Source organism: Dipodomys merriami, unplaced genomic scaffold (assembly GCF_024711535.1).
Source record: "Dipodomys merriami isolate MVZ:Mamm:240054 unplaced genomic scaffold, mDipMer1.0.p SCAF_3, whole genome shotgun sequence".
Taxonomy (NCBI): Eukaryota; Metazoa; Chordata; class Mammalia; order Rodentia; family Heteromyidae; genus Dipodomys; species Dipodomys merriami.
In genome coordinates this window covers 72,707,963-72,735,922 of record NW_027204492.1, presented here as the reverse complement: position 1 = coordinate 72,735,922, position 27,960 = coordinate 72,707,963, and the positions used below count along the sequence as shown (strand labels likewise).

The following is a 27,960-nucleotide window of genomic DNA, read 5'->3' as shown; positions in this document are numbered from 1 at the left end:
TGGTAGAGCACTAACCTTGAGTAAAAGAGCTCAGAAACAGCAGCCAGGCCCTGAGATCAAGCCCCATAACCACACCAAAAAAATTAATTAATTAAATTTAAAAAAGGAAAAGAAAAAGAATAAGAAAAAAGAAAAAGAAATGACAAATGGCATTGCATTAAACTAAAAAGCTTCTTCACAGCAAAAGCAGACATTACTACGGTGAAGAATCAGCCTAGAGCAGCCTACAAAATGGAAGAAAATCTTTAACAGGTGTTTATCCCAGGGAAGAAGTACCAATGGCTAATACATGAAAAAGAATGATTATTATTTTTGGCAGTCCTGGGGCTTGAACTCAGTGCCTGGGCACTACCCCTGAGCTTCTTTTGCTCAAGACTAGCACACTACCACTTGAGCCACAGCACCATTTCTAGCTTTTTCTGTTTATGTGGTACTGAGGAATCAAACCCAGGGCTTCATGCATACTAGGCAAGCATTCTACCACTAAACCACATTCCCAGCCCTGAAAAAGAATTTTTAATATCTATGGCTGCCAGGAAAATGCAAGTCAAGACTACGTTGAGAGTTCATATCACTTCACTCAGAATGGTTATCATGGAGAAAACAACAACAAATGCTGGTTAGCATATAGGGGTGAGGGTGGGTTTGGGGGTGTGGAAATAAAACTTATCCATCATTGGTGGAAATGTAAATTAATATAGTCACAGTAGAAATTTATGTGGAAGTTTATCAGAAAACTAAAACTAGAACTTCTGTTAATATCCAGCTATAGAAATCCTGGGTATGGAGCTGAAGAATAACTCCAGTGGTAGAATGCCAGTTGAGCAAGCAAGCTGAATAAGCTCGAGGCTCTGTGTTCAAACCCTGACACCAGCAACAATAAAATCTTGGGTAAGTATCTAAAGGAATCAAAATGAGCTTACAATAGAGAAACTTGCACACCTATGTTTATTGTGACATTATTCACAATAGCCAAGTTATGGAATTAGCCAAGAAGCCCATCCACAGATGAATGAAGTGTGGTATATGTACACAATGGAGTAGTATTTGGCCATAAAGAAGAATAAAATTAGCCAAGCATGGTGGCACACAATTATAATTCTAGTATTTGGGAGTGGAGGCAGAAGATTGTGAGTTCAAAGCCAGTTTTATAGTGAGTTCTAGAACAACCTGTGCTGTGTTAAATCCTGTCTTAAGAAAACACCCTAAACAAAAAGAAATTACATTGTTTGAAGGAAAATGTATAGAACTGGGAATCGTCATGTTAAGTGAAATAGGTCAAACTCAGAAAGGCAATATGGCATGTTTTCTCTCATATACAGCATATATATAAAATAAGTGGTATGTTAATGGTCATATGCTGGACTGTTTCCATGTATTTGGTGACAGTCAGGTTGGCTGAAAAATCATACACATTAAGTGTAGAGATTAATAATGTATAGAATAGAATATTGTAAATTAATGTGTCTGAAACATTTTTGATTAATTCTGTTTTTATAGACACCTATAAATGATGAGAATATATACGTATACATATATACATATTTGATAGAATAAAGAAATGAAAAAGTAGTGAAGATGGGCACTGGTGGGTCATGCCTGTAATCCTAGCTACTTAAAAGGCTGAGATCTGAGGATCACAGTTTGAAGCCAACCCAGGCAGGAATCATAACTAGGAGTCAGCTTGGGCAGGTATGTCGGTGAGACTCTGATCTCCAATTAGCCACCAGAAAAGCTAGAATTAGAACTGTGACTCAAATGATAAAGCTCTAGCCTTGAACAAAAAAGCCCAGGGAGAGTGCCTAGGCCCCAAATTCAAGCCCCAGGACCAGCATGTGTGTGCACGCACAGGTACACACACACACACACACACACACACACAGAGACAAATAAAAATATCAGGAAGTGGCGCTATGTATGGCTCAAGTGGTAGAGCACTGCCTTGAGCTGAAGAGTTCAGGGACAGTGCCCAGGCCCAGAGTTCAAGCCCCACAACTGACCCAAAAAAAATCCAAAGCAAAACCCACACAAAATACCCATATGGATGAATCTTAAATGCCTAATGCTCTAAGTAAAATAAACAAGACTTTTCTAATTTGTGTGTTTCTATGACTGAAACCTTTGTGACTTTGGCCTCTGTTCTTTTCTAAGTGACCAGGGTAATGTCTTTAAAAAAAGAAGAGAAACAATAAATAATAACATGAAACAGATTTCAAGCTCTTCACTCAGCTTTCATTTTCTAAGCATAATCGTGCAACATTTAACAAATGAAACACAATCCGAGAAATCACTGGGGAAGTCATTGTTGTGTGAACACCAGAAAGTGCTTACATAAACCTTTGTGCTATAGCCTACCACTTCCCCAGTACAGATGGTATATACTATCTTACATGTGGTCCATCATTTATTGAAATATTATGTGGTATTTTGTAGCACTTATTTTATGCCAGGTGTTTTGGTACACTTGGGGCTAAGATTTGGGTAAGAGGCCCGAATACCAGTGGTTCATGCCTGTAATCCTAGTTACTTAGGAAGCTGAAATTTGAGGACTGAGTTTCAAAGCCAGTTCAAGCAGGAAAGTCAGTGAGACTCTTATCTCCAATTAATCACCAAAAAGCCACAAGTAGAGCCGTGGTTCAAGTGGTAGAGCGCCAGCCTTGAGAGAAAAAATAAGCTAACAGTGCCTAGGTCAAGCCCTAATACTAGCACAAAAAAAGTGTTGGGTAAGATTTAGTCCCTGTTCAGGACAAGCTCATAATTTTGTGGAGGCACAAATACATAAACAATGATGATTTTATAAAGTATAAGTTCTGAACAGAAGTGCCTGTGGTAACAGCATGAGAGCCTGAGAGTGTTAGGGAAAAAAATTTCCAGAAGAAAATAGTTGAGCTAAATTTTGAAGCATAGGAGAGTAAGCAAGGAAGACATTATCTCTGAGAAGATCCTGAGGACGGGAAGGGAAGGCCAAAAGAACATGAACAGTTTGAGGCCATCAGAAAATTTGCTCTAATTACATTGGTATATTTATGAGGAGAAATCTGCAAAGGTAGGATGGGGCTAAGTTGTAAAGATCATGGGAGGTTGTGCTTTATCATGTAGTCCAATGCTTTTCAATCTTTGTTTACACATATGCTACTTTACCATTTTAATGTTTTTAAATGTAAAGCATTAAAGGTCTGAATATTACATGTTGTCTTTGTATGCATATTAAAAAATATATCTAGTACCCTAAAAGTATATTTATTCATTGATGTACCACCTGTAATAATCTTCTGTGGCCTTAAGTACCAGCAGCTGTTTAGAAAGATAATCCTGAGTACTGTTGGAGGGCTGGAAGGTGAAGGGGTGAGACAGGATTACATGAAAGGCTATGGAAATTCTGCGTGATGATAATGTCCTCAACTAAAAAAAAAATCCTTATTGACAAGGGTGGTGCAGAAGGGAAGGGATTTTAAGAGATTTACAAACTAGAAAGGATAGGACTTTAATTAGAGGAAGGTAGGGATATATATGAACTAGAATCTGATTTGGTGACTAATTAAGAGGAAGAGTGGAAGATTACAGAAAGGGATTGATCTGGAGGTGCTGGCAGATCTTTGTTCTGGGAATATGATACCATTTACAAAATAGAGAACAAAAGCAAAAGTAGGTTTATGAGGAAAGGTGGATCCGCCCCCCCCTTTCAAAACTGTGATTTTTGTTTGTTAATTTTGGTTTCTTTTTAAATAAAAAGAAGCAGTTGATTCTCATTATAACAAGGGAAACAATTGAAAAAGATCAAATAGACCTCTCTCCTCTTGCTTGTGTACAGAATGAGACATATATAAACAAGGCCATGTATGAAATATTTTCCTTGATTACTTTTTTTGTGTGTATGCGGGTACTTGTGCTTGACCTCAGGGCCTGGACTCTGTCCCTTAGCTTTTTCATTCAAGGCTGGCTCTCTGCCACTTGAACCACACTTCTACTTCTGTTTTTGTGTGTGTGTGTGTGTGTGTGGTTAATTAGAGGTAAAAGTCTCTCAGATTTTTCTGCCCAGTCTGGCTTCAAACCTTGATTTCCAGATCTTATCCTCCTAATAAGCTAGCATTACAAGCGTGGCTCCCAGATTACAAGGCAGAAAAGAAACAATGACAGAAACTAGAAAAAGAATCACGGCACCTAACTCAGTCGGGGTACACTTCCACATGTATCTCCAAGATGGGAAGGGATGGGAAGGGGAAACAAAGGAGGAGGCTACAATGTTTGATAAGAAATGTACTCATTATCTTGCCCATGTAATTGTAACCCCTCTGTACAGCATTTTCACAATTAAAAAAAAAGAAGGAATCTCTCAGTCTCACTAGGCATTTTGTACAATTTTAATTCCTAACTGAAAAATTCCAGTGCCTGTATGAGGCCATAAAGCACTTCACCAAAAGTTTAGCAATACAGCAGCTTATGGAATGCATTCTTTACTTCTGTGCATTTCCCAGCGGGATTATGTTAAGCTATGTGTACTGATATGAGCCATCAATAAAACCCAGCAGGCATACTCTTCTTGGGAAAATAACAGCAAGTATCATCAGTCTTTCTCCTTTCACATCCTTTTCTCTATTAACATTTTCATATGTGTATCTTTAATACTTTTATTTACACTATTTGTAGACTTTTTAGATGGGTTTTTTTTTTTTGGTTCAAGTACCTTGGCTTCAACTCAGGCCCTTGAGCCACAGAGGGATTTTTGCTGGTTAATTGGAAATAAGAGTTTCAGGGGCTTCCTGCCTGAGTTGGCTTCAAACTGATTCTCAGATCTCAGCCTCTTAAGTAGTTAGGCATGAGCCACCAGCACCTTGTTCATGGTACCTTTTTTTTGGGGGGGGTCCAGTTGTGGGGCCTGAACTCTGGGCCTGGGTGCTGTCCCTCAGCTCTTCAGCTCAACGCTAGCGCTCTACCACTTGAGCCACAGCGCCACTTCGGGCTTTTTTCCTTTTTGCTTATGTGGTGCTGGGGAATCGAACCCAGGGCCTCAGGCATGCAAGGCAAGTGCTCTACCAGTGAGCCAACTTCCCAGCCCCTCATGGTACCTTTTTTGAGAGAAGGTTTCTCTGTGTAGCCTAGGCTGACCTGAAACTTGCTACATAACCCAGGCTGGCATGAAATTTACAATTCTCCTGTCTCACCCTTTTGAGAGCTAGGATTATAGCTGTGGACTCTCAGGCCTGGCTAAAATATGTGATTGTTTTAAGTATTTTCTCTGCACATATTTACTAGTATATCAGACTGTGTTAAATGTTTTGCTTTACCTATCAATGTACCCTAATATTTTTTTTGTCAGTTGTGGGGCTTGAACTCTGGGCTTGAGCACTGTCCCTGAGCTCTTTAGCTCAAGGCAAGCACTCTACCACTTCAGCCACAGCACCACTTCCAGTTTCCTAGTGGTTTATTGGAGATAAGAGTCTCATGGAGTTTCTTGCCTGGGATGACTTTGAACTGTGATCCTCAGATCTCAGCCTCCTGAGTAGCTAGGATTATAGCGTGAGCCACAGGCGCCTGGCTGTATCCTAATTTTTTTTTGGGGGGGGGGTCCGGTCGTGGGGCCTGAACTCTGGGCCTGGGCTCTGTCCCTCAGTTCTTTACCTCAAGGCTAGTGCTCTACCACTTGAGCCACAGTGCCACTTCCGGCTTTTTTCTTTTTGCTTATGTGGTGCTGAGGAATCAAACCCAGGGCCTCATGCATGCAAGGCAAGCGCTCTACCACTGAGCCACCTTCCCAGCCCCTGTATCCTAATTTTTGTCCATTTCAAAATTCTTTTCTCCCTAAGGTTCCAGGACTTGCCTTCTTTTACTTCTTTTCTACTAAGCCATCCTTTTTTTGGTGCCAGTACTGCTGTCACTGAGCTTTTTCACTCATGGTACTCTACCATTTGAACCATGCTTCTAGTGCAGCATTTTTGCTGGTTAATTGTAGATAAAAGTATGAATTTTCTTTTCTTTCCTTTTCTCCTCTCTTTTCCTCCTTCTCTTCATCTCTTTCTTTCTTTCATATTTTTCTTTTCTGTTCAGAACTCAGGGCCTTGCACTTCCATTCAACTCTTCCCATTCGTGGTTGACATTCTATCCATGTAGTCATGCCTCTACTTTTGGCTTTTTGGTGGTTAGTTGGAGATAAGAGTCTTGAATTTGTCTGTCTAGGCTGGCTTTGAGGCTTGATCCTCAAATCTCAGCCTCCTGATTACAGGCGTGAGCCACCAGCACACAGCTGACTTAGCCATGGTTTAAGGGTAGGCTTTCTAGCAACAAATTCTCTTAATTTCCATTAATCATGGTATTATGATACAGTCTTTGATTACAACAACAAATGGAAAGGAAGAGGGAAAGTGTCAGCTCTCATTTCTGGGATGTTGTCCATAGACAAAGTCACTGCTTTTCCTAAGTTCCCTTTATCTGATAGTTTTGTGAGACATAGAACAGGGATCTTTTCTTCAGTAGGGCCTTGCTCTTGACAGTTGAACACTCTACCACTTGAGCCATATGTCTAACTCAACATTTGTTTTTGTTGGTCATGGGGCTTGAACTCTGGGCCTGGGCGCTTGTCTCTCAGCTCTTCAGCTCAAGGGGAGCACTCTACCACTTGAGCCACAGTGCCACTTCCGGTTTTCTGTGATTTATTGGAGATAAGAGTCTCATGGACTTTCTTGCCCGGGCTGGCTTTGAACCGCCATCCTCAGATCCCAGCCTCCTAAGTAGCTAGGATAACAGGCATGAACCCCCAATGCCTGGCTTCAACATTTAAAAAAAAAATAATGTTTATTTTAGGTAGGTTGGAGATGTAATTCAGTGGTACAACACTTGCCCTGGTATGCACGAGACTCTAGGTTTGATCTTCAGTACCATAAAAAAGCAATAATTATTTCTAGAGCAGTTTTAAATTTTCAAAAAAAAATAATGAAGACAGTATAGAGTTCTTATACAGCTTATGACTGCTTCTCTATGTGTGTATGTATATTTGTTGTTATTGTTACTGGAGCTTGAACTCAGGGCTTACGCATTGTCCCTTTGCTCTTTTTTTGTCAGTCATGGGGCTTCTGATTTTCTGTGATTTATTGGAGATAAGAGTCTCACAGACTTTCCTGCCTGGGCTGGCTTTGAACCATGATCCTCAGATCTCAGCCTCCTGAATAGCTAGGATTACAGGCTTGAGCCATCAGTGCTCAGCTTGTCCCTTTGCTCTTTTGCCCAGGATGGACCTCTACCATTTGAGCCACTGCTCCATTTCTGGCTTTTTGCTTCTTAGTTAGAGATAATCTCCTGAGCTTTGCTGCCTACCCTGCCTTTAAACCATGATCCTCCCATCTCAGTCTCCAGAGTAGCTAGGATTACAGGCATGAGCCACTAGATCTTTGTACTAGCTTATTTCAGTATATACCTTTGTTATAAATAATGAAGCAATATTGGACACATTATTATTAAAACCTGTACTTTATTCAGCATCCCTTAGGTTTTATCTAATGTCCTTTATCTGTTCCAAGACGCCATCCAGAACAACATTGCATTTAATCACCATGTTTCCTTGGGCTTCCATGGATTGTAACTTACTTTACATAAATTGCTTTCAATGACCTTGATGGTTTTGAGGAGTCCTCATCAGCAGTTCTGTAAAATATTGGAATTCAGGTGATGCATGCTCTTGCGATTGAACGGAGGTTTTGTATTTGGGGAAGGAAGATGACAGAGGTTAAATTTTTTCATTGTATTATGTGGAGGATACCTACTATCAAAGTGACTGAGCCCTGTTGATGTTGACCTTCATCACTTGTTCATTACCTGGCTGAATGGGTACATTCTGTGCACCCAAGCTTAAGGAATATATGTATGTTCCACTTCCTTAAGGATGGAGGGATTACTCTATAGAATTACTTAGAAATTTTCATGTAAAGTTTGTCTCTTCCTCCTCATGTATATATGTATGTATGTGTATGCCCTGGCTGGCTCCGAACTGATATTCTCAGATCTCAGTCTTCTGAGTAGCTAGGATTACAGGCATGAACCACCAGAGTCCAGCTACATGTATGTATTTTAATATACATAAGTAATAATGTATCAGACATTTCTATGTTTCTTGTTTGCTCAGCATGCTATTGTACAAGCCATTCATTTTGTACAAGTAGAACACAATCCTAAGTGTTGTATAGTATTCCAAGGTACCAATCTATCATATTTCCCTATCTTCTTCTCCAGGAATGGGCACCCAGATTAACTTCAACTTTCAGTTACCAAAAACAACAATATGAGAATGTCTGCATACATACATGCTTAAGGACCTAAGTGGGAATTTCCCAAACATATAAGAGCCATATATGTATTTCATATTTTAAAAGATACTGCCAGATCGCTTTCCTAAAAGGTTACAGCAAGCCATATTTCTATCAGCAGCACATGACTGTTTCCATGAATCTTCACCAATACCTGATATCATTCTTATTAACTTTGGCCAACTTTTTAGAGTGATTTCACTTATTGTTTTATTTACCTTGCCCTGATTGTTAAGTGAAACTGAGCAATTGATTACATGTGTTGGAAAACTTGTATTTCTTCTATAAATTACCTTGTTTAGACCTGTGTTCTGAACACTGGGTTTATAGTGAAAATTAAGAGGAAAAAAAAAAAACAAAAGGCAGAAAGCTTTGAAAACCTATTTGTTCAGAAAGAAGCACAAGGTAGGTTGGGGGCCGAGGAAAGTGTAGCTTCTGAGATTAGGGATATTAAAAAGAAACCAGAAGCCAGGCTCCAGTGGCTCATGCCTGTAATCCTAGCTATTCAGTAGTTCTAAGATCTGAGGATCAGGATTCAAAGCTAGCCTGGGCAGGAAAGCCTATGAGATTCTTACCTCCAATTAACCACCAAAAAAGCCAGAAGAGAAGCAGTGTCTCAAGTAATAGAGTTCCAGTCTTGAGTAAAAAAGCTCAGGGAGGGGCTGGGAAGGTGGCTCAGTGGTAGAGTGCTTCCCTTGCATGCATGAGGTCCTGGGTTCAATTCCTCAGCACCACATAAGCAAAAAGAAAAAAGCCGGAAGTGGTGCTATGGCTCAAGTGGTAGAGCATTAGCCTTGAGCTGAAGTGCTGAGGGACAGAGCCCAGAGCCCAGGACCAGAGTTCAGGCCCCACAACCAGACCCCCCCCCCAAAAAAAAAGCTCAAGAACTGTGCCCAGTCCCTGAGTTTAAACCCCAGGTCCAGACCCCACACACACACACACACACACACACACACACACACACAGGTCCAGACCACACACACACACACACACACACACACACACACACACACACACACACACACACACACACACACACACACACACACACACACACACACACACACACACACACACACACACACACCAGAAACTTTGCATCAGGCCAACAGGAAAGATGTCTCAAGGTGCATCTTCAGAATGAGCTGGTCCCCACTCCCACTTATTCCAGACTCAGTGTGTAAAAGTTTTAACTCACTTGAAAGACTTTACTTTGAAAAGAGAGCTGGGGGGGGGGTGCATCTAGGGAAATATTTTCCCTGCATTCAGCCATTCAGGTACTCAGAGATCTTGATGTCATTCACGTGATTCTGGTTTTGCAGACATACAGAAATGTAAGAGTCACACAGGGTCATGAAGGCTTCCTCCAGATTGCAAAAGAAAGCCTGTGAGGCCAGGTGATACATAGCAGGGTCATGATTCTCCCAGGCAGCCCCCGAGAGTCATGCTGGAAGCCTAAATTGCAATGGCGCTTCCAGGATGTTGGAGATACCTGGAATGTCTGCTGAGAAAAGCCGCAGGCACTGAGCAGAGCTAGTCCAAGAAAGTGGCCCTGTGGACTGTAATGGACAAGACTGTACAGGAATCTTCAGAATTCAATGAATATTTAGCCCTGATGTTTTTCAGGCTTATTTTGGTCCCATTTCTCTTTTCTACGTTCACATTTCTCCTTCTTAGAACAGGAATGTTTACTCTGTGTCATTGTATTCTTGAAGTATGTCACTTGTTTTTCATTCTTCACTGACTGATAGCTAAGACTTTGCCTTGACTCTCAGAAGAGACTTTGGACTTGGACTTTTGAACAGTGTTGGAACTGTTAAGTCTATGGGGAGTCTAACCAGGCACCAGATGCCCACCCATGTCTGTAATCCTATCTACTCAGGAGGCTGAAACCTGAGGATTGAGATTCAAAGCCAGCCTAGGCAGAAATGTCCTGGAGACTTATCTGCAATTAACCACCAAAATACTGGAAATGTCAATCAAGGGAGTGAGGCCCTGAGTTGAAGCCACAGTATTGGCATATACCCACATACATACAAAAAAAAGACTATGGGAGCTCTTCCAGATGAACTAAATATATATTGCATTGTGAAATGGACATGAGATCTTTGGAGGGGCCAAGGACAGAATGATCTGTTTTGTGGAGATGGACTAGAGATGGCTAATCTTTATTGTCAATTTGATTGGTCCGTTTGTTACTGACATTTGGAGGTGGGAGATATGAGAGATTTTTGGTTATTAAGGCTCTTCTCTCATGAATAGACCCATCCATTCATGGATTCATGGATTAAGTGTTATTATGAGAGTGACCTTTTAAATCAAAGCTGATCTTTCTCATTAATGTTCTCTATCTCTCTATGTGATATCCTCCACAGTATTATAATGTAGAAAGAAGACCTTCACCAGATGTCAGTGCCATACTCTTGGACTTTTCAGCCTCCAGATTCATGAGCTAATAAATGTTTATTCTTTATAAATGAAAGAGTCTCATGTATTTTGTTATAATATCAGAAAAAGAAGCAAAGCAAATATTAAGTAGCAGGTAGGGGAGATGCTGGGAAAAATATGAGATGGAAAACTCATAGAAGAGGAAGGAGAGAGTGATGGCTGGAAAACCAAATGAGACAAGATTTTTCAGAGACCTTGTTGTCATCCATATGAGGGTTTGGCAGACATGTAGAGGGCAAGACTAACACAAGATCATAAAGGCTTCCTCCAGACTGCAAAAGAAACCCTGTAAGGCCATGAGATGTGTTGCAGGATTAGGATCTTCCCAGGTAGCCCAATGGGAAGGTGATGTTTAAAGTTAAAGCTACAATGGATCTTCCATTGAAAAGTATTGGTTAGATTTGGTATTAGGGTATTATTTGTTATTTGTCAATTTACTGAGGACATGGTCAAGAGGAGACTATGAGGTAAAGAAATATGGTGGTATTTCAGTTGCCCAATGTTGTGCTTTCTAATTTTTTTTAGTTGTCCTTAGCTTTAGCTACTCTTAACTACTTGTGGTCTGGAGATATTAAATGAAAAATTCCAGAAATAAACAATTTCTAAGTTGTAAATAGTGTACTGTGTGTATAATGGGATAAAAGTGTCAAAATGTTGTGTTGTCTTACCCCATTCCAAATAGTTGTCAGATGAATTGTTATCATGCTGTAGTGCTTGTGTGCAAGTGACCCTTGTGCTATTCAATAACATTTCAGAAGAGCAAGAGTAGTGGCGTTGCCAGTTCAGATGTGTCCATCAGAGGACATGAAGTGCTTCCTTGACATGTTACTGCACAGATTCATAAGATGGAGGAATACAATACAGAAAGATCTTGAGAGAGCATGAGAGAGAAGGCATGAGAGAATCAAAGAGGGTACACCTTCACTTGACTTTCATTATGTTATATTGAGGTAATTGTTTTAATTTATTACTAGTTACTGTTATTTATCTCTTACACTTCCCATTTATAAATTAAACTTCATCATAGGTATGTGCATAGTGCCACCCAGAATTTCAGGTGTTCACTGGGAGTCTTAGAATGTATCTTCAGTGGTAGGAGAGAATACTAGATATGGTGAGCAATAGATGATCCTTTAAGAAGCTTGCATCTAAAAGGAAACAGAACCAGAAGCTGGTGGTTCATGCCTGTAATCCTAGCTACTCAACTAGGCTGAGATCTGAAGATTGTGGTTCAAAGCTAGCCTGGGCAGGAAAGTCTCTGAAACTCTTAATACACACACGCACACACACACACACACACGAGAAAAAGCCTAAAGTGGCTCTATGGTTCAAGTGGTAGAACACTATCCTTGAGCAAATGAAGCTCAGGGACAATGCCCAGGCCCTGAGTTCAAGCCTCAGGTCCAGCAAAATGAAAACAAAGAAACAAACAAATAAGTGGAGGGAGAAACTGGGCACTGGTAGTGCATGCCTATAATCCTAGCTACAAAGGAGACTGAGAGGATGGTGGTTTGAAGTCAGCCCAGGCAGGAAAGTGCGTGAGACTCTTATCTCCAATTAACTAGAAAAAAAATGGAACATGGCTCAAACTGATAGAGTGCTAGCCTAGAGGGAATTTTACAAAACCCTCAAGGACAGCAACCAAGCTCTAAGTTCAAGCCCCACAACTAGCACAGAAAAAAAAGCTAAAGTGGAGCTGTGGCTTAAGTGGTCATGTCAGCCTTGAGTGAAAAAGCTCAGCAAGAATTAATGGCCCAGCGTTCAAGCCCCAGTACAAGCGTGTGCACACATACACGTGCACATGTGCTTGCACACACACACACACACACAAAGAGAGAGAGAGACACACACACAGAGAGAAATAGAAATAATAGGATGGAAAGATGGCAATAGTTAGAGGGATTATCTGGTTTGAGAAGGGTTTCATTTGCTTTAAGATCAGAACTGATAACTTGTACAGGCTGAGACATGCTAGAGACAGAAAGGGTTTTAAAAAATTCTCTGGAATTCCTGATATTCCTTCTGAACTTGCTTCTCCCTAAGGCTTTTCAGTCTCAGTAATTGGCCCTGCTATCACTTACTTGCTCAACTCTCAAATGCAGACCCCACCGTTGATTTCCCCCTTTCTCTCACTCCTTCTCATAGTTTCCTGAAGCCCTCTCAGAGTAGGAGTTTGGAAACACCGTAGGTCAAGGTCAGGAAAGGAAGAGTGTGTTCCTCACATATTCAAGGATAAGTGTCCAAGTGTGTGTGTGTGTGTGTGTGTGTGTGTGTGTGTGTGTGAGAGAGAGAGAGAGAGAGAGAGAGAGAGAGAGAGAGAGAGAGAGAGAGAGAGAGAGAGAGAGAGAGAGAGAGAGAGAGAGAGAGAGAGAGAGAGAGAGAGAGAGATGTGCTGGGGATCAAATCCAAGACCAAGCATTCTACCACTGAACCATATTCCCAGCCCTGAACTTTTTTTTGGCGGGGGGGGTCGTAGGCCTGAACTCTGGGCCTGGGTGCTGTCCCTCAGCTCATGGCTCAAGGCTAGCGCTCTACCACTTGAGCCACAGCTCCACTTCTGGCTTTTTCTGCTTATGTGGTGCTGAGGAATCGAACCCAGAGCCTCATGCATGCAAGACAAGCACTCTACCACTCTGCCTTTCCAGCCCCCTGAACTTCTTTTGATGACTAAGAAACTGTTGGCTTTAGTGCTTGCTATATTTCAAATTAATGATGTGAATTATTAGCAAAATAACACAAACCAATGATGAGGATATCTGAAGTTAGAATGAAGAAGAGCACCAGTAAAGCAGAATGGATGAGGTCCTGTCTTATAATAAAGAGGACAGACTTGAGGGGAGTGGGTATCTGTGTAAAGGAAATTAGCCTGTGTTGGGAAATCTGTGTGCTTCAAAACTCCCTAGACTTAACTCCTCCATAGCAAGGACTGTGCCTGTATCCTGACCACCTGGTCACAGTGTGTTAAGTCCTCAATGCATATTTGAATCTAAACATGAAGGACCTTGTTTAATCGCTGCAACAACAACTCCATGAACTCAGAATTTCAGCCACATTTTACAGATTAAGCTAGAGCATTTAGTTCCTAGCGTACATGCCCAGTTTCCCTTTCACTGACTTCTGGGAATGTGCACGCACACAGCCCTTGCATCAGGGCTGGGGATGAGGACTGAGGCATTAGAGCAATTTCTAGATGTGCAGTATCTCTGGCTTCTATTTACTAGGGGTTATAATATGTTTCACCTTGTTTTTTTTTTTTTGTTTTTTGTTTTTTGGTGTGTACGTGTATATGTGTGTGTACTGGTCCTAGGGCTTGAACTCAGGGCCTGGGTGCTGTCCCTGAGCTTCATTTGCTCAAGGATAGTGCCACAGCTTCACTTCTGGCTTTTTTGCTGGTTAATTGGAGATAAGAGTCTCACGGACTTTCCTGCCCTGACTGGCTTCAAACTGCAACCCTCAGATGTCAGCCTGATTAGCTAGGATTACAGGCATGAGCCACTGGCGCCTGACTCCACTCTGTTTTTGATGACTAAAAGTATCTTCAGAAGATGGCAAGGGTTAAAATCCCCTGTGAGTGAGAACCATTTTCTTACAAGTCCTATAGATAGATGATGAAGAGGACTACTCCAGAGCCTTTCCCAGTCTTTTTCCCCATTGAGCACAAATTGACCTAGGCCAGGAAACTTTTTCTGGATCTTTTATATACACTTCTCATAGAGATCTTTTTATGTTAGTATATATTAATTGTACAATGATGTTTTATTGGGATAATTCTATACATGTATATGCATACACTTGGATCATATTCACCGCTCTGTTGCTCTTGTTCTGTTAGAGATTTGTTTTCCTTCCTTCCTTCCTTCCTTCCTTCCTTCCTTCCTTCCTTCCTTCCTTCCTTCCTTCCTTCCTTCCTTCCTTCCTTCCTTCCTTCCTTCCTTCCTTCCTTCCTTCCTTTGGCTTAAACTCAGAGCTAAGGCTGGTGCACAACTATTTGAGCCATAGCTCTACTTTCAGCTTTTTTTGGTGGTTAATTGGAGGTTAGTGTCTTATAGACTTTTCTTCCCAAGCTTACTTTGAACTGTGATCCTCAGATCTGAGCCTCCTGAATAGCTAGCATTACAACAATGAGCCACCAGCGCCCAGCTTTATTTAGTGATTTTTTGTTTTTCCTTGAGCTTTTGTGCTCAAGGCTAGTGCTCTACCACTTGAGCCACAGCTCTACTTTTGACTTTTTATTTTATTTTTTGGTAGTTAATTGGAGATAAGAGTCTCCTGAACTTTCCCTTTTTGTAGTTAATTGGAGGCAAAAGTCTCTTGGACTTTTCTGCCTGGGCTGGCTTTGAACTGTGCTCCTCAAATCTCAGAGTAGCTATGATTACAGCCACGAGCCACTGGCTCCTGGCTTCTGTTAGAGATTTCTGTTTTCCCAGCCAGACATGGTAGTGTACATCTGTGATCACAGCCCTCAGGTGATGCATGCAAAAGATGGAGAGTTCAAGGTTAGCCTGAGCTACACAGGGAGACCCTGTCTCAAAAAAAAAAAAAAGCACAACACCCCCCACACATACATATTTTCTGTTTTTCCTCTCCTTGTACCCTCCGTGTCTGTCTCTTATTACACATCACCCAACTTTGTGTAGTACCTTGTTTGACTGCATGCACCCCATAAACGCTGGAACTGTGATTACTCAGTGTTTGAATTTTCTGGTAAAATCCAGTTCCCTCGTTCTACTAAACTTTACTCTAGGCCCTGAGGCTAATTGGCTCTCTCCCCACATCTCTGCTTCCCTGTCATAGTCTTCTTTGTCATAGGAGATGACAGTCATATTTGTGGCATTCCATCCTGGTTTAAAAAATGTGGTGGAGTCATGTTGGTCTGAATGCGAGCCTGTTGTGTTACCTCTACTCCAGAAGATCTTCAAACGAGCATGAATCAGAATCCCTAGGAAGGTGGGTTGAAAGATTTCTCAAAAGCAACCAATCAAACAATAACAACAAAAAATAAACTTAGGATAGGTTCAATTAAGTTTGAGTTGGAATATGTGTGTCCCCAAACTACCAATACTTATTCTCAAAATTCATTCATTGCCTATTTGAATTTGGGCATTAACTAGGTAATGTGTGTTTTATCTGGCAATCCTGCCTAGAGAACTTCTTAAACAGATTTCCAGATGGTCCCACTTGCTGGGGTTGAATTTGTAGATTTAGGTTTGGGGTTTTTGAGAGATTCACAGCTATCCACACAGGACATAATAGCAATGACAGGGCATTGTCTCTGCAAAGCAGGAGGGAAGAACTGGCTGAAACCTTTTTTTTGGGGGGGGGGGTCTGGTCGTGGGGCCTGAACTCTGGGCCTGGGTGCTGTCCCTCAGCTCTTCAGCTCAAGGCTAGCGCTCTACCACTCGAGCCACAGCGCCACTTCCGGCTTTTTCCTTATGTGGTGCTGAGGAGTCGAACCCAGGGCCTCAGGCATGCAAGGCAAGCGCTCTACCACTGAGCCACCTTCCCAGTTCCGTGGCTGAAACCTTTAAGAAAAACTCTGTAGCTGTAACTTTGAAAACAAAACTCATCAATATCTACTCCTGCGACTTTAATTTTTCTTGCAAAGTTTAGAAATGATGAGGGTCCAATATTAGTGAACATTGCTAGCATGCTTGGAAATGGCTTGGAAATGGCATTTGACACTAAAAAGAAACCAGAATTTTTTTTTTAGAGAAGTGGCTGCTTCCAGGTTTGAGCCAGGAAAATGTATAAGCTGAGTCTGAAATAGCAATTGTGTTTAAATCCATGAATTCCTCATTTTGATTCTGTTTTTTTATATTGCTGACCTTTTCAGAATAGGTAACCAGCAAATTGTTATTTCAAAAATGTTAAGGACAACAACCAAGCATTTATGTTTTTCCTTAACGAACTACACCATTGGGCAGCCAAATAAACACAGCAAATATATGATGAATAATACAATTCAAATATCACCAGTCTCCTTAATTGCTAGGATTGCATGTGTGAGCCACTGGTGCCTGGCTCTCCAGTTTTTAATAGTTCAATTATTTTTCATGTTTCAGGAGAATATACTTTCTTTTAGAGGTGGGGTTTTTCTATGTTGCCAGGCTGAATCTGGATATCCTGGGCTTAGCCAATCTTTCTGTATCAGCCTTCCAAGTACTGGAATTACAGGCTCCCTGCAACACTTGACTTGTTTTGGCAGGGCTCAATTTTGAACTTAGGGCCTCATGAATGTGAGGCAGGCATTTTTTCTTTTCTTTTTTGTCAGTCATGGGGCTTGAACTCTGGGCCTGGGCGCTGTCCCTCAGCTCTTCAGCTCAAGGCGAGCGCTCTACCACTTGAGCCACAATACCACTTCTGGTTCTCTAGTGGTTAATAGGAGATAAGAGTCTCATGGACTTTTCTGCCTGGGCTGGCTTTGAACCGTAATCCTCAGATCTCAGCCTCCTTTGTAGCGAGGATTACAGGCGTGAGCCACCGGCACCCGGCTGCATTTTTTTCAATGAGCTAAATACCCCCAGACTTTTTCTGTCCCCCCACACTGTTATTAAAGAAACTGGACAACTTGACCCATAGTGTCGCCAATGCTGATTCTGTCTGACTGTTGCTTCATGATGTACTTTACCAGATTCTCTGTAACATATTTTCTTTATATTAATAGTTTAGAACAACAGGTTTGATTGGGATCAGAAGTGCGGTTTTGGGAGGACCCCTTCACAGGTGCTCTGTGCCCTTCCCTTAGAAACGCCATAATGTCTAGTTACTGCTCTTCTTGTGATGAACATCACAAGCAAGCCATCTGATGCTCAGATCTTACACTCATTTAATTATTAACGTTGACAAAATGGTGATATTTGAATTGTATTATTCATTATACATCCATTTACAGAGTTTTCTTAACTTACTCACATCTTAATCTCCTTTATTTCATACCTGAGAATCTTGATTCTTGAATAGATAGGAGATGACATTTGAAATATCACATAATTACTCTTGCTTTATACTTATAACACACACAACTGTCTCAAATAGCAAGATTAAATATTAATGCCATATAATTACAGAACAACAAAACATGTTTCCAAATCCCTTCTGCCCTCCTCTCTCATTCTTAGTGATTATGAAGTGTTCTTTACTTAGAATCTTCATTGAATGTTTTTTTTTTTTTTTTTTGTCTGTCGTGGGGCTTGAACTCTGGGCTTGGGCGCTGTCCTTGAGCTCTTCAGCTCAAGGTGAGCGCTCTACTGTTTGAGCCACAGTGCCACTTCCGGTTTTCTAGTGGTTTATTGGAGATAAGAGTCTCACGTACTTTCCTGCCCCGGCTGGCTTTGAACCGAGATCCTCAGATCTCAGCCTCCTGAGTAGCTAGGATTACAGGCCTGAGCCACCAGTGCCTGGCTTGATGATATTTGTTGTCTTTTTTTGTCAGTGGTGGGGCTTGTGAATGTTAATTTTATGCATATCTATGTATATCAATGTATTTGATGCTCACAAACAGTCCTTTGATACTGTTTTTCTAGTTGTTTCTGTCTTCTTGGAATTCATTCTACCCTGGCTTCCCCTGTGAAAGGATCATAAAAGCACTATTTCCTGTCCAATTGCTTGTTGACAATAGTTTGTAGCCCTTATCCTTGATATATTAATTTGCTATGGGTCAGACTATGTGACTTAACACAAATGAATTTTCTTACAATCTTGAAGGCTAGAAGCCCAAGGTCAAGGTCGTAGCTGCCTTTGGTTTCTGTAGGGATCTGTCTATAGCTTTCCAATAAATATTTCTTCTGTTGTCACAAGATGTTTCTTTTTCCCGGTGCTTTAAAAACAATTATACTTCCTTCTGTGGGATTGGGGTACCATCAACTCAGAGTCTTGTTTTTGCTAGGTAGGTGTGTTACCACTTGAGCCACAACTTCCAGCCTTTTATACTGTGTGTGTGGGGTGGGGGGTGTGGGTGTGTGTATCCATTTCACTTAGGATGTCCTCAAACAGTGATCAGTGATTCTCCCAATCTTTCTATTCCTAGTAGTCAGAATCAGTCCTGAGCCACTATGCTTGAACTTATTTGTTTCTTTTTTGAGATAGGGTATTACTATGTAGGTCAAACTCATGATCCTCCTCCCTCAGCTTCCAAATGCTGAAATTATAGGTGTATGTTAACATTATCAGGCCTCTGATGTCTATGTTTTCAAATCTCACTTCTTCTCTTTTCTTTTCTGCCTATCTAACTCCCTCCCTCCTTCTTTCTTGTGCTGGGGATGGAGCTACTCAGCAAATGCTAACCCAGTTCTTTATCACCAAGGAACATTCCCAGATTCCCTCTTCTTCTAAAAACACTAGCCAGAGTGAATTAAGTTGCAGTCTAACAAATAACCTCATTTTAATTTCAGCACTTTTTTTTTAAAGATCCTATCACTAAATATATTCTCATTGGGAGATACTGGAAGTTAGAAGTTCAATTTAAGAACTTTCTTTGGGGCTGGGAAGGTGGCTCAGTGGTAGAGTACTTTCCTTGAATGCAGGAGGCCCTGGGTTCGATTCTTCAGCACCACATAAGCAGAAAAAAAGCCGGAAGTGGTATTGTGGCTCAAGTGGTAGAGCACTAGCCTTGAGCTGAAGAGCTGAGGGACAGCGCCCAGGCCCAGAGTTCAGGCCCCATGACCGACAAACAAAAACAATAAAAACTTTCTTTTCCTGTTTTTTTTTTTTAATGTGGGAAGGATGCAGTTCAGCTTACAGCAGTCAAATTGGCTATAAACAAACACCATTGAATTGCGTTTTCTTTCCTGTATGTCTTCAATATGCCACTTAATTTTCTTCTGGAATGAATCATTACTACCAGTAGATCCAATGACTGACCTATTTTCTTCCCTTTTTCTCTTTGTTGAATGCATAAGGTTTGTTTTTTTTTTAATCTAATATTTTTACTAGGAGATGTCTCAGTGTTGGTCATTTGGGGTTGGTTTTCTGTCATGCAACTTGACTTTTAAAAAAAAACAGAGTAACCTTTTAATTTCAAATGAAATGTTATAATTGGATAAGTAATACAATTGTGTGTGATTGAAAGCTCACAGTAATAAAGATGACATAGTAAGAAATGTATCCTATTCCTTTCTTATCCATATCCTTCTTCTTCCCCATCAAGAATGGGAGAATCTAACTACTCAAGAGGCTGAGATCTGAGGATTGTGGTTCGAAGCCAGCCCAGACAGGAAAATCTGTGAGACTCTTATCTCCAATGAAATCACAGAAAAAGCTAGAAGTGGCTGTGCTCAAGTGGTGGAGCACTGTCCTTGAGCAAATGAAGCTCAGGGACAGTGCCCAGGCCGAGAGGATGGGCAAAAAGAAAAAGAAAAAAATTGAAGAATCTAAATTTTTACCCCTTGTAAGCTAACAAGTGGCTAGCTAGCAAGCCATTTCTTCAGACAAAAAGTGTGACAATTAGGTAAGAGGCAAAGGATATCATCACTCATGGTAGAGCAGAAAGCATGACTTTGATATTCATGTTGTTCATCAAGTTCCATGGAAACCATGTGGAATTCTACTGTATGGGTACAGTACGACAATTGCCTTTTATTTGCTGCTAGTCCTGAGGCTTGAATTCAGGACTTGGGTGCTATCCTTGGCTTTTAGCTACCACTTGAGCCACAGCTCTGCTTCTTGCATTTTGGTGGTTAATTGGAGATAAGAACCTTTTGGACTTTTCTGCCTGGCCTGGGTTGGAACCATGATCCTCAGAATCTTAGCTTCATGAGTAGTTAGATTACAGGCATGCATCACAGATGTCTGGCTCAAATTTAGTTTTGAATATATATTGTTTTTAGTCTTTGGCAAAAGTTATTTCAGGAAAGAGTTCTTGTAGTCTGTATTATTTGTTTTGTACTACTTTTCTTCAAATCCTTTCTATCTCTATGTTCATTTCATTTGAGATTTTATTCTTTGTATGCTCCTGGTCAGGGAGTGGTATATTCTTCTAATCCTTTTGTTATTACTGTAAATACAGCTTTGATCCTTTCTGCTGTTCATTTTACCCGATTTAAATCCATCTTTCCCTTCCTCCCTCCCTCCCTCCCTCCCTCCCTCCCTCCCTCCCTCCCTCCCTCCCTCCCTTCCTCCCTTCCTCCCTCCCTCCCTTCCTCCCTTCCTTCCTTCCTTCCTTCCTTCCTTCCTTCCTTCCTTCCTTCCTTCCTTCCTTCCTCCCTTTCCTCTCCCTCTCCCCTTCCCCTTCCTGTTGCCCTACCCCACTCCCACCCCGTCTCTGTTTCTGTACAGGGTGTCATTATGTAGCCCAGGCTGACCTCAAATTCTCAATTCTCCTCCCTCAACCTCCCAAGTGTTGAGATTATATGTGTGGAGCACATTATGAAGCTTTAAGAAAATAAATCAGAGAATGGAGTCTGGATTCCAAATTGACTTTCTTGTTTCATGGATTTTAGCGCCCTCTTCTGTTCTTTTTGTGTAATTGTCACTTCCTTCCTCGTGTCTGGGTGAGAGCTGTTCTCTGCCAATTTCATTTGGACCTTGGTTCTTCCTTCTTTGTATTTCTTACTCTCTGTGGGGATTTATCTGGATATAGAGCTTTAGCTGCTTCCTTTGGAGAATTCATGGGGGCTCACACTGCTTTATACTCACGTTAATTCAACATCTTTAGGTTTTACCTACTATTGGAACATGCAAAAATTTCCTCAGTTTCAGCTGCTGTCCTCAGATTGGCCCCCTGATTTTTCCAGTGAGTCACTTTGGCTATTTGGGGACTTGGTCTATTGTACACATAACTGCTTTCCTCTGCTTTCTTTCTTTTCTTTCTTTCTTTCTTTCTTTCTTTCTTTCTTTCTTTCTTTCTTTCTTTCTTTCTTTCTTTCTTTCTTTCTTTCTTTCTTTCTTTCTCTCCTTTCTCCCTCCCTCCCTCCCTCCCTCCCTTCCTCCCTCCCTCCCTCCCTCCCTCCCTTCCTCCCTTCCTCCCTCCCTCCCTTCATTCCTTCCTTCTTTCCTTCCTTCCTTCCTTCCTTCCTTCCTTCCTTCCTTCATTGTTGCTAACAGCATGTGTAACATGTGTCTTACAGCTATTGGTAGTTTGTATAACCCATCTTCATATTTGAAGTAAACAGGGACATCTCAGTTACTCAGGCTTATTGGTTTATCTATACCATGCCCCCTGCTTTTTGTTGTTGTTTGAGACAGGGTTTCTCTTGTAACCCAGATGGGCTTCAAACTGTTTCATCCTTCACAGTGCTGAGATTTACAGGGGTGTGCCACCATACTTGATTTGTGCTCTCTTATTATGAGGGGATTGAAGGAAAGGTGTTTTTCTTTTTAAAAAATGATACCATGATACCACTTCCATCACTTCTCAAGAATCAATCTGCTAATCCATAAAAATTAATGCGATATTATATTTCTCATTTTAACATATTTAAGAAACGATTTTAAATAAACTTTTAAAATAGTTACCTAAAATAAACTATTGTATATCTTTGGGCTACTACTGAGGTTTGAGCTCAGAGCCTCACATTCTTTCTCCTCTCAAGGCGCCATACCTCCTCTTCTGGCTTTTGGCAATAAAGGCTCAATTGGTAGAATACTTGTCTAGCAAACCTGAGACCATGAGTTCAAATCCTAGTGCCAACTTATTTTGACAATAAAGGCTCATTTTTCCTGAAAAAAAAAGTATTTATGGGATTTTTTTAAAGACCTGGAGTAAAATCACATTCCTCTCAAAAATGATTGTGTTTGCTTTTGCTTGGCAGTTATAGGCAATGCTGGTTTCAAGTTATCTAAACAAATCCAAGATTTTTCAAACTATGGCATGGTGTGTTTTAACTGCAAATAAGTGAAAAGACTAGCTACTTGTTCAGTTGCTCAGTGCTGTTTTTATCCCCTCTATTTAGGGCTAAAGTGTCCTTTGCTTCATTCTCCTTGGGTTGGGGAGTAGGGCTGAGTGGGGTCACCATGGTCTATTCTAACTTTAGATTATAATTCTTCCAGGAGCTAGCTAAGACTCCAGGGGACAGGAAGAGGCCTTGGTTTACATTTACCTTGGATGACTTCTAGATGGCTTCGTTTCTTAGACAATTCACCCCTTTCTTAGATGTACTGTGAATGGACCTGGAAGAGTCCATGAATATTTTAGCTGAAGGTCACAGAATTTGGCAAATACTTTCAGGAGAAGTACAGCTTCAGTACAACACATATCCATATGATTTTCATTTAATTTATCTTCATTAGTCTTTTTTTTTCTGGTCCTGGGGCTGGGATCTGTCCTTGAGTTTTTGTTGTTGTTGTTTAGTATTTTTTTCTCAAGGCTAGTGCTCTACCACTTAGCTAAGCTTTACATCTAGCTTTTTTTGGTGGTTAATTGGAGATTAAGAGTCTCATGAATTTTCCTTCCCATGCTTGCTTTAAACCATAGACTAGCTTTGTCCTCGGATCTCAGCCTCCTGAATAGCTAAGATTACAGATATGAGTCCCTGGAACCTGGCCTTTTGATGTTTCTAATAAGTTGTTTTATGTTTTATTCAGTCTTTAAGTGGTTTTCTGTGAGAGAGTTAATTCAGATACCTATTCTGCTCTGTCATCAAAAATAGAACCCGAAGCCAGGTGCTTGTGGCTCATGTCTCTAATCCTAACTATTGATGATTTAATAATTTTTTTCCTCAAGAAGGAAATACAGGGGCAGGACACTGGTGGCTCACATCTGCAATCCTAGCTACTCAGGAGGTTGAGATCTGAGGATTGCAGTTGAAATCAGCCCAGAGATAAAAATCCCTAAGACACTTGCTTTCAATTAACTAGCAAAAAATCCCACAAAAAGAAGTAGAACTTAATATTTCTGTCATCTTCATATATATTTGTTGTTCTTTAAATTTTTTAAATTTTTTATTGTTATTATAAAGGTGATGTACTGAGGAGTTGCATTTCAGAAGTCAGGTATTGAGCACATTTCTTTTTGGACAATGTCACCCCTTCTTTCATTATCCCCTAGTTTCTCCCTTCCATCTCTACCCACAAGTTATATAGATAATTTTCAACATGGTGTATATTTGTTGTTGTTAAGAGTTTTTATTTTTTGTTTCTTCCTCCTCATCTTCCTCCTCCCTATCTCTTTTCACTCAAGGCTAGTGCTCTACCACTTTGAGCCACAATGCCACTTTTGGTTTGGTGGTTAATTGCAGATAAGAGTCTTATAGACTTTCCTATCTGGGCTAGTTTGAACCTCTATCCTCAGCTCTCAGACTCCTGAGTAGCTAGGTTTGCAGATGTGAGCCACTGGTGTCCTGCCCTTGGATTTCCTTGTTGAGGAAAAAAAATTATTAAATCATCAGTAGGTCCTTTCTTTCTTTCAGTCGAGGGGCTTGAATTTTGGGCCTGGGTGCCCAGAATTCAAGCTAGCACTCTACCACTTGAGCCACAGCACCACTTCCAGCTTTTTTTGTACATGTGGTGCTGAGGAATTGAACCCAGGGCCTCATGCATGTAAGGCAAGCACTCTACTACTGAGCCACCTTCTCAGATCCTTTCCTCTTTTCTTTCCTTTCCCTTTTCCTTTCCTTTCCTTTCCTTTCCCTCCCTCTCTCCCTCCCTCTCTCCCTCCCTCTCTCCCTCCCTCTCTCCCTCCCTCTCTCCCTCCCTCCCTTCCTCTTTCTCTTTCTTTCTCTCTCTCTCTTTCTTTCTTTCTTTCTTTCTTTCTTTCTTTCTTTCTTTCTTTCTTTCTTTCTTTCTTTCTTTCTTTCTTTCTTTCTTTCTTTCTTTCTTTCTTTCTTTCTTTCTCTTTCATTTTTCTTTGTGCCAGTACTAGGGCTGGAACGCACAGCCTGAGCACTGTCCATTGGCTCAAGACTCCCCTTTTGGCTTTTTTGGTGGTTAGTTGGAGGTAAGAATCTCATGGACTTTTTCCTTCCTAGGCTAGCTTCAAACCAGGATCCTTGGGTCTCAGCCTCCTGAGTAGCTAACAATACAGGCGTGAGCCACCAGCACATAGCTTACTTTATTCTTCTTGAGACATTCTTTGTGACTGCTTTCCAAGCCTACTTCACAACTGTCATCATGGAATCCTCTTTTCTTTCATTTTTGGAGAGGGTCTCTCTATGTAACCCCAGCTAGCCTTGAACTCACCATTCTTATGCTTCATCCTCCCTGAGTTTTGGGATTAGAACTATACATTACAACTTTTCTTTCTTTCTTTCTTTCTTTCTTTCTTTCTTTCTTTCTTTCTTTCTTTCTTTCTTTCTTTCTTTCTTTCTCTTTCTTTCTCTTTCTTTCCTTACTTGACTAGGAGATAAAGCTTTGGTTCATGCCAGGTGGTAGTGGCTAGTGCCTGTAATCCTAGCTACTCAGGAAATTGAGATCTGAGGACCTTGATTTGAAGACAGCCTGGGCAGGACAGTCCCTGTGGGAGTTTTATCTCCAATTAACCACCAAAAAGCCATAAGTGGAGCTGTTGCTCAAGTAGTAGAATGTTAGTCTTGAGTGGAAAAAAAATCAGGGATGTTGCCCAGGCCCTGAGTTCAAGCTCCAGGACCAGCACAAAAAATTGGTTAACTATCTTCAATATGAAGATTATGAGTAGATGATGGGAAGGGGTGTCAGGAGCCAATGGGAACGTGTATTTCATAGACAGGTTTTTAATTCACTCTCCCTTTTATTTTGACCTTGAGTACTTTGCTGCTCTGAAGTGGAGCCTCTCTAGGATTCTTCTGCCAGGTGCATTGGCTTGTTCCATTCTGTTTCATCAGTTGACATATTTTCAATCTTCCAGAAATTTTCAAAGCTCATTTTCTTCACTGTTAAGGGCTTATTCCTTTATTACCATTTTAATAGGATGTCAAAAGGAAGGTAGATAAGCACATATCTTTAGACAGACATCTTCAATTAGAACACTCTTATCTTTGTAATGACTTCATGGTAGACCTTAGTGTAGATAGAATATGGTTTATTAAACACCAGAATGATGGAAGTCTGGGCTCTTTCTAGTTTTGTCACTCTTCAGGCAATGATGTAGTAGAAATTTTTTGTACATCAATCTTTGGGAGTATTTTTGTAGGGAAGATGCATAGAAGTAAAATTGGTAGATATTACCAAATCACTTCCTTAAGATGTGGTCCACTTCGCACTGCAACCAGTAGTGAATGGGGATATCTTCTCCTGCACATCTTCCTAGCAGTGTTTAGAAATTTTTTATTTCCATTTTTGCCAATTAGATATCAAGGAAACTATTGTTTCTTCTTTGCATTTTCCTTCCTTCCTCCTTTCCTCCCTTCCTTCCTCCCTTCCTTCTATCCTCCCTCCTTCCATCCTTCCTTTCCTTCCTTTCCTTTCCTTTCCTTTTCTTTTTTTTTCTGACAGAGTGTCACTATGTAGCCCAAGTCGGCTTAGAACTCATGATTTTCCTGCCTCCTTCTCCCAAGTGCTGAGGGTATAAATGTGCACCATCATGCCCACCTTATTTCTTAATTATGAGTTAGGTTGAACCTTTTTTCATTAACCTATTTCTTCTATAAGTTGATTATTGCTATCTTTCCCCCATATTTGTCTTTACCAAGTAGATTTTGTAGGAGCTCTTTTTTTGGTTATGGAGCTTGAACACAGGGCTTGGAAGCTACGCAAGGCTAGTGCTCTACCACTTGAACCACAGCTCTACTTCCAACTTTTTGTTGTTAATTGGAGATAAGAGACTCATGAACTTTCTTGCCAAGGATGGCTTCAAACCACAGTCCTCAGATCTCAGCCTACTGAATAGCTAAGATTACAGGTGTACACAAGTACATGGCTTTTAGGAGCTCTTTTTGTCTTTTCTTTTTTTTTTTTTTTTGGTACTGGGGATCGAACCCAGGACGTTGCACTTGCTAGGCAAGCGCTTTGCCACTGAGCTCTTTTTATATTTTGATCATAATTGTGACCAGTTATATCAATCAGTTTGGAAGAGGGTGTATCTGTAATACTAGCATTTAGGACCCTGAGGTAGGAGAATCACAAGTTTGAGGCAGCCTGGGGTATATAGTGAGACCTTAGATATGAACGAGTGGATGAATGAATAAATGAATAAAGTTTGACATATATAGAGTGAAGCAAGACTAAGCAAACTTCCTTTTTGCTTTTTTTGGTGCTGGTACTAGGTTTGAAATCAGGGCTAGGTCACTGTCTCAGCATATTCACTCAGGTTGGTAGTCTAACATTTGAGCCACAGCTCTACTTCTGACTTTTTTTTTTGCTGATTAATTGGAGATAGAGTCTCACAGACTTTCAGTCCCTAGTTGTCTGGGCCTGGATCCTTAGATCTCAGCCACCTGAGAAGCTATGACTGTAGGCATGAGCCACCAGCATCTGGCTACTTCATAATTATTAAAGGTTCTCTTATTTTTATTTTTAAGTTTTTGTAATTAAGATACTTGCTATATTTATATTAATGTATCTTAAAGGTTCTCTTTAAGATTTACTTAGACATAGATTTTTTTATCACATATTGCTATTGTGCATACATTAGATACAAAGAATATTGAAGTGAAATGAATTAAGGTGTTTCTAAAGCATCTTTGTACTTGAAACATGATGCTCCTGAATTACTTTTTGCTAAGTCAACATATTTCATGTTTTCTGATAATATTATTGTTTGCAGGGTGGGTAGTGTAGTTGTGGAAGTGGGAGGAAAGGGATGGTAGGGGAAAAACAAAGGAGGAGGTAACAATGCATGATAGGAAATGTACTCATTACCTTACTTATGTAACTGTAACCCCTCTGTACAGTATTTTTACAATAAAAAAGTATTTTTTAAAAGAAAAATACGGTAACTAGCTACTCAGGAAGCTGAAAACGGGGGATCATGGTTCTAAGCCAGCACTGCCAGGAAAGTCCAGGAGATTTTTTTTGTCAGTCATGGGTCTTGAACTCTGGGCCTGGGAGCTGTCCCTGCGCTCTTCAGCTCAAGGGGAGCTCTCAACCAGTTGAGCCACAGCGCCACTTCTGGTTTTCTGGTGGTTAATTGGAGGTGAAGAGTCTCATGGACTTTCCTGCCGAGGCTGGCTGGCTTTGAACCGGATCCTCAGATCTCAGCCTCTTGAGTAGCTAGGATTGTAGGCGAGAGGCACAGGCACCCAGCTTTCGAGATTCTTATCTCCAATCAACCACCAAAAAGCCAGAGGTGGAGCTATGGCTTAAGTGGTAGAGCATCAGCCTTGAGCAAAAACGCTAAGGGACAGCACTTAGGCCCTGAGCCCAAACTCTA

The 27,960-nt window shown here is 40.9% G+C and overlaps 1 protein-coding gene across 1 annotated transcript in view; it reads left to right on the top strand.

Annotated features, from left to right (window-relative positions):
- The first annotated feature begins 827 nt into the window (after positions 1-827).
- Positions 828-27,960, top strand: part of Slc7a3 (solute carrier family 7 member 3) — a 57,585-nt gene continuing 30,452 nt past the window's right edge. The window contains exon 1 of the mRNA XM_070040277.1: positions 828-891. The gene's annotated coding sequence lies outside the window, so the exon portion shown is untranslated. The remainder of the gene's footprint in view (positions 892-27,960) is intronic.